Here is an 8,168-nt window from a genome sequence, read left to right as displayed (position 1 = left end):
AATCCACATTACAAACCTGCATGGTAGCATAATTAAATTTCAGGTCGAATGAGGTTCACAACAAAACAGATACTGCCAGGGTTTGGTTTGGGTTGGTTTTGTTAAGTTGCTTTAAGATGTACCAAGCATAACTACAAAACAATTGTGGGTGAGGACTGAATGTAATCAACAATTTATGTTTGGCTAGAGGCCTCGTATTATTTTGCAAAAATCCCCCAGCAAGATAACTTCCCAGAAATTACTGAGACAAGTCCTATTCCAGCCACCAACAAGACTACTGATCTCTAAGATGAGCAATTAGCTGAGTTTTTTTTTTTTTTTTTTTTTTTTTTTTGACAGGCAGAGTGGACAGTGAGAGAGAGAGACAGAGAGAAAGGTCTTCCTTTTGCCATTGGTTCACCCTCCAATGGCCACCGCAGCCGGTGCGCTGCTGCCGGCACACCGCGCTGATCCGATGGCAGGAGCCAGGTGTTTCTCCTGGTCTCCCATGGGGTGCAGGGCCCAAGCACTTGGGCCACCCTCCACTGCACTCCCTGGCCACAGCAGAGAGCTGGCCTGGAAGAGGGACAACTGGGAAAGAATCCGGCGCCCCGACCGGGACTAGAACCCGGTGTGCCGGCGCTGCAAGGCGGAGGATTAGCCTAGTGAGCCGCGGCGCCCGCCCAATTAGCTGAGTTTTAAAGTTCAGACCCTCTAGAGAGACCATAAGTATTTTTCTAAAGAATTTAACATAGAAATGTGTGCCATTTTTCTTCAGGTAAAGAAAACCTTGTTTGTTTAGATATAGAATATTTAAATATATGCAAACAGGTGAACAAATATGACATTTGGAAGTCCTATAAAGATATAGTCTAAGTAAACTGAAAAAGATTGAATATACCTCTTTGACATCAACATTATGTGGAGAAAATTAATTTATTCATTTACTATTTATTCATTCGTGAGGATCAACCTATATACGCTTTTATCTCCAGACACAAATTTTAGTGTGATTTTCTTTTCATTTTTATGTTCATTGCATACAGCAATTTATTTTATTTTATTTCTATAAAGGGAACAAATTTCATATATTTCATACATACAGTTTCAGAACACAACAATACCTTCTATCTTACCCTTCCTCCCCTTGTCTCTCCAGTACCCTCCCACATCCTCCCTTTCTTATTTTTCTTTTAATTTTTCACTAACATACTTTCAGTTTACTTTATAATCATAACCTTAACCACCTTTCTTCAAGGGTATACACAGGGGTTATAAACAATAATCAAATCTGAAATGTCAGTTTCATGCGTGCACATTACAATCTTTATACTCCATGCATTAGTTCCTGCATTTCAGAGGAAGCATATATTTGTCTCTGTGACTGGCTTATTTCACTGAGCATAGTAATTTCCAGTTGCATCCATATTGCTTTGAAAGACAGGATATCATATTTTATGGCTGAATAGTATTCCATTGCGTGTGTATACCACAATCATTTACCCAGTTAACAGTTCATGGACATCTATATTGATTCCATATCTTAGCTATTGTGAATTGAGCTGCTACAAACATGGGGGTACAGATGACTCTTCCATATGCTGACCAAGGCATTGAAATTGAATCTAAAGATTTTCAAGTCCACCAAAATAATCTAAGACATGTTTATTCTCTGTATTCTGAACTCATATATTCTAACGTATAACAGCAATCATGACTCATTCTAGAAAAGCCATATTCATGACCATTTCAGAAAAAAATGAGTAAAAAGAATGTGGGGCCAGCCCTGAGGACAGTTGACGCTTGGCCAACACACAGCAGCACTGTCTTTTCCTCTTTATTTTTATTTTTATTTTTATTTTTTTTGACAGGTAGAGTGGACAGTGAGAGAGAGACAGAGAGAAAGGTCTTCCTTTGCCATTGGTTCACCCTCCAATGGCCGCCACGGCCGGCGCACCACGCTGATCCGATGGCAGGAGCCAGGTGCTTCTCCTGGTCTCCCATGGGGTGCAGGGCCCAAGTACTTGGGCCATCCTCCACTGCACTCCCTGGCCACAGCAGAGAGCTGGCCTGGAAGAGGGGCAACCGGGACAGAATCTGGAGCCCCAACCGGGACTAGAACCCGGTGTGCCGGTGCCACAAGGCGGAGGATTAGCCTAGTGAGCCGCGGTGCCGGCCTCTGCCTTTTCCTCTTAAAACAGCAGCAGCAGCACAGCAACAAGAGCAACATATTCCTCATGACTGACTTTACTAAGCCAAACTGCACGACAATGCTCAATGGTTAGCTTTCCTTTGTCTATGCCTTCCCAACTTTGCTTTGAATTGATGAAATTCATACTATTTTATGCTCTGACATCTTAATACTAAGGCTGAAATGTTGTGAATAAAATCTTAATGACAATTTGTTTTATTTATTTTCCAAAGTAATCACTTCTAGAGCTCTAATTCTTTTGTGTTCTTCCTTTATCTTTGTGGGATACATTTCCAGACCCCAGCAGAAGCTCAAAACCACAAATAACATATAATCCTGTATTCCTAAAGTTTTTATTTATTTATTTATTCATTCACTCGTTTGCAGGACAGAGTCAGAGAGTGATGTCTTACACCTGGTAGTTCACTCCCCACATGCCCACAACAGCCACTGCCAGGAGCCAAGACTTTGATGTACCAGGAACCAAAGTACTTGAATCTTCACCACTGCTCTCAACACAGGTATTGGCTGCAAGTTGAAACTGGAAACAGAACCACTCCTTAAACCCAGGAACTCTGATACAGAATGTGGAATCTCAAGCAGCATTTTAACCATTGTGCCAAATACCCACCCCTTGATTATGAACACATGTTAAAAAATTTAATAAACCACTTAACCACTTCTATTCAAAAAGAATCTAGGATCACTTATTATATTGAATGATTCTAAATAAAAATTAGAATATGTCTGTTTTTCTCCATCCTCACATGCTTTTTAAATGTTTCCTGATAATTGCTGACCTTCTTTCAACATATAAAAATATTAAAATACCTGTAATAATATAATCATTGTAAAAAATTACCCAGAAATATGAATTTGAATTAATTATACATCAGCATTTTTGCACCAACAAGAGGATGATTTCTAGCTTACATCTCCTAGCATGGCATAGGCCAGGAAACAAATTGTTGGTTATTTTTACCTTCTACTGGAAGTACCGCATATGTCAACTAGTTCCTCACCACCACAGGAATTATGGCAGGTCACTTTGCTGGTGGTCAATCCTTCAGGCAACAAGGACTCAGGAGACTTTTTAAGCAAAGACTATTAAGAAGAAAACTTCATTAAATTTAACATTTCACATCACAGCAGCCATTCCCTGGACATCTATCTTGCCTCTGTTTGGATATGCACAAACAACCGTCTCCTTTATTCAAGGGTTTTGCAGGCACTTCTTTTCTTTATTCATACCTACCTCCCCTACACACCCTAAACCTCTTCAACATGCACTCATAATCACGTCATAGATTGATGTTTATACTCTTTATGATCGCTTCTCGGCCTTTTGGCTAAGATCAAGTGTAGTGTATACTCTTTATGAATAATTACAAGCAAATAATGAAATTCTCATTTTTACCTTAAAAAAAAAAAGAGACCGGTTATATGGTCTTAAAATGCACAATAGCGTCATGAAACCAAGAAACTCTGTTTTTGAAAATAGGGAACAGGCAGAAAATGCAGATGAGTATTAATTTTTTTCTGAATGTTATGCTCTCACTATTCATTGTGCACTTTTCAAAGGTTTTATAAACTCGTCATTAAACCTGTCCATATTAGCTCATTCTGATATCACAGGCAGATTGCCAGGCAAGGGGAATGGTGCTCAGAATTCATCATTGGACTGCTACTCAAAGTTCCTGGAAATTGCTCATTATCTTTCATTGCCTAAAATCTCTGTGTGAAAAAGGAATAAAGATGCATTTTTGTAATTTAGCATTTCCATGATATTTTCTATTTCAACTTTGACATGTATCTTTTTGAAGAATTCATCTAGACATGCCTGTCAGCTTGCCTTTTCCATTTTTAATAGGGTGAATAATAGGTGATAAGGACTTATTAGAATTGAACCTAGGGATGCACTTTTTAAGATTTCCTCCATTTTATACATAAGCATACAATCCAATTTTTTGCTACGAAGTCAGATGAAAGAAAATATTGCTATTTTATAAATTTGAATCAAATGTGTTTTAAAATGCATTACATTCTATAAAAATAAGGAGATTTGTGATTGATGTTGTTTCTTTTCAAAATAAATATATTTAAAATTACAATTAGGAAGTACATTTTTACGTTTGAGATAGAAAGCCATAATTTTGACTGATAGAATAGATAGGCATTTTTAAGACCTAAAGACTCCTTTTATTGTAAGATTTCAGAACTTATAGGAATTTGTGTATAACTCCTGGAAATTTATTAATAAAATCCAAGCTATTTTTCACAAAAAAATTAAATAATTTTTTATTATAAATGGATTTTTAAAGTGGATCAGTCAGATCCAGTTCCTCTTCCTACAGGCTTTTTATTTGGTCCTTTAATTTACATACTGTGTTAGTACTGGAAGCCAGGCCTATGTGATATAAGCAGAAGGCAGTAGTAATGTTTTAGAACTGTGAACTCCCAAGGAAATTTGGGTTAATCAAAATTTGGGTAAATCAAATAATGAAACTCTATCCCCACTCCCAGAGAACAAGAATGATATAAATCTGGAGTTGTTTGTAATAGTGGCTAATTGCATTGCACAGAAAGCAAAAAAAACTTGGGACAGTACTCATTCTTAAGAAGCAAGGACAGCAAGAGAAATGAGGAAAAAGGAAGATGGTAGGTAAAAGAGTAGAGAAACTGAAATGCAGCAAACCCAAAATGTACATGCTAAATGAGTATTTTCATGGAAATGACTTAAAAATTGAGACTCACACTGTGGCAACATAAATTGTGTCCCTAATATCTCAGAAAATACTATAGAAATTACTATAGAAAGAAAAGGCACTCCACATAATGTTCAACAGTAAGAGAGAGAAAGAGAGGGAGCAAAACAAATTCATGACAACTTTGGCAGTTTGGAGTCATTAGGCACAAGATAACATGCATATTTCATATAGACCTTAATAGATGGATGAATAGCAACTAACAGCTGGAATACAGAAATAGTATAAGTCTCTATAGTCAAGAAGCATGATGATAGTTAACTGTATTAGATTTAATTTCATTCCAATTAGAAGAATGTACTCACAGAGATACCTACCTCTGCCTTTGCTTTCCAAGAAGGATACTGCTCTCACTTTCCCAAGCTTCTCCCCACCAAAATTCCTCTGCTCTTCAGAGTGGAGACAAACTTACCTGAATAATAGGTAAGACATATTAGAGTATTTTTTTTTTAAAAGGGTACCTTGGAAGAGAACCAAAGAGGTGATATAAATAGATGCATAGTATATAGGAGAAGAGATAGGAATAAGAAGAGAAGTGATGCAAAACATTGGATGATCCAAAGAGCTTAGGCCAAAAAAAAAAAAAAAAAAAAAAAAAAAAAGCAAACAAAGTAAAAATAGAAGAATTGAAAAACTGAGTCACTTTAAAAAGTACTGGGGAACTCCAACTCCATGAAGATTCCTAATGGGTTGGAATTTATGGTATGATTGGGATCTATGGTGTGAATAACAAGTAGTTGGTTTCGGGCTTATTCCTCTGAAATATGTAATGGTTCTCAATTTGCTATAAAAGAGTGTTCATACGAATTTCTCAGATTCTGAATTAAGAGAAACATACTTGGGTTACAATTATAAAGTTGAGAAAAAGGAAACTTTCTATGATGTGATTAGAATTTTAAGGAGACAGATATAATGAAAAAAAGAAGTTGTTGATTTGACATCGAAAAGTCATATTTGAAGATTAGTTTTGACATTAAATTTTCAGTATGGACTCATGGGCAAAAATGGTTGTTTTAACATGTTTTCTTCTCCTATGGTCAAACATAGAATCCACTTTCTCATTCTAATCCTCACAAACTGCACATTTACTAGTTTGTTATTCTAGCTTCCCACTGGTCTTCAATCTAGACATGCAGTTTGACTAAATTCTTTAAAGTTTTTATTTCTCCACAAAATCTATCAAGATTCACATTTTCTAGCTTTGATATGCAAAAATATTCTAAAGAGAAGAAGGAATCAAAATGAATTGTTTTTTAAAAAGTCATTTAATTTACATACACAAAGATTTGGCTCCTGGTGTTTATCTTAAAACAGTCTAACATTGATTTGTTCTATTTGTTCCAATGTGCTCAATCTGTAAAATAACAGGATTTCCCTACAAAACAGTGCTCATCTAAATAGAACTTATTAAATGCATTGTAATTCTCAATGTTCTTTTCTGTGCCTTTCCTTAAGCTGAAAGACAGGAAGCAATGTCTTCTCTCTCAAGAGTCTAGCTCAGCACCTGGGAAACTGCAGACACTTACTAGGTTTCTGTTGGTTTTTAGTACTGAAACCTAATTGCACAAATATGATCTCTGCTATTGAATTTTGCTCTGGTCCTAGACCACAACTTCTGCCAGCCAACTTGGTTCATCTTATATAAGAATATTCACAAGAAAAGGAGAAATAACTTGATTAAAAATGTTTATAGGATAATTACCACTGCACACACAACTGATTACTTTGTAGTAAAATTGATAAGCTGAAGAGTGATTTAGAGTGATTTATTAAACTGGGTCAGTCTCAGTGAGCTCTTTTTACTCCCTATTTACTGCAATAGTTTCTTTACTTGGTATTAGAAACAGAGGATTTTAAAAGGAATACAATATTTGGCCATATATTTTCTTTAAAAGAAACTGCAAGCAAACTCAATTATATTAAAAATCAGAGCAAAGGATGAACACTTGACAGGGAGTGAATTAGTAAACCAGAACCAATTATATAATATCGCTTCCCCCTTAGTTTTGTGAGCTCCAGTGCTTGGAGTTAGTGTCAACTGGTAATTTAATACACACTCATGGGCTGCTTAATAAGGGACCGAGAAACACATCCTTTGGTGATGTTTTGGGATTATTATAGAGTGATCTAAGATGGCTATGATGCTATTAGTTGATATAGTTTTTAAAATGTATACGTATTTTATTTAATTGAATGTCAAAGAGGTAGAGAGAGGGAAAGAGACAAGCTGAGACAAAGAGGTCTGCCATCCACTGGTTCATTCCCCATATGCCCACAGGAGCTAGGACTGGGCCATAAGCTTAGAATTCAATCAAAGTCTCCAATATCAGTGGCAGAGACTCAAGTGCCTGAACCATGATGGGATATAATCTTATGAAACCACCATTGTATATGTGTTTTTTCATTTACTCAAAGGTTTTGCAGCATATGACTATATATTTGTAGAAAAATAGCATGTTTATTTTTAACATGTTAATAAAGACAATATTTATAAAACTTTCTATTTTTAATATATGTCTAAATCCACAGGTAACATTTGAATTTGGCATTATCAGTCAATAAAAATCAAATACTTCCCTTAATTATGAGATGCAATTAAATAAGTACATACACCACATATTTTCCCTCTTTGTCCCCTTAGTGATTGGGTAACCACTAAATAAACAGGACTGAGGGTAAAAATTTGTATTCTAATCAACCAAAAAGAGAGGATGAATGCAATCAGAATGATATACAACTCATTTCAAATATGGTTAAGACAAGACTATCTAGCCCAAGGAAGCATGAATTAAGGTAGAAGCTTTGAAGTAGGTAAAATTATGCAGAAAAGCAAAACTCACCAACTTTGAGAGTCTTAAGATATGCTTAGATCACACCAAGACTGACAAACATAGATAAATGCATAGGCAATTTGCTCTCTAATATGCCTTAATTACAAAACCATAATTTTATTTGAGATAATACTTGCTTCCTGAATCTAAGTTACCTACAATGTCGATGTGATGCATTTCTTCTGTGACACAGAAATTTCTTCTTTTTTGTTTATTTTTTTTTTATTTGACAGGTAGAGAAAGATCTTCCTTCCATTGGTTCACCCCTCAAATGGCCGCTATGGCCAGCGTGCTTTGCCGATCCAAAGCCAGGAGCCAGGAGCTTCCTCCTGGTCTCCCATGCAGGTGCAGGGGCCCAAGCACTTGGGCCATCCTCCACGGCCCTCCTGGGCCCAGCGCCCA

The 8,168-nt window shown here is 36.3% G+C and overlaps 1 pseudogene; it reads left to right on the top strand.

Annotated features, from left to right (window-relative positions):
- Positions 1-3,499: 3,499 nt before the first annotated feature.
- LOC127492898 (U2 spliceosomal RNA) lies at positions 3,500-3,611 on the top strand (annotated as a pseudogene).
- Positions 3,612-8,168: the final 4,557 nt, after the last annotated feature.

This window comes from Oryctolagus cuniculus, chromosome 14 (assembly GCF_964237555.1).
Source record: "Oryctolagus cuniculus chromosome 14, mOryCun1.1, whole genome shotgun sequence".
NCBI lineage: Eukaryota > Metazoa > Chordata > Mammalia > Lagomorpha > Leporidae > Oryctolagus > Oryctolagus cuniculus.
This window is presented reverse-complemented; position numbering and strand designations above follow the sequence as displayed.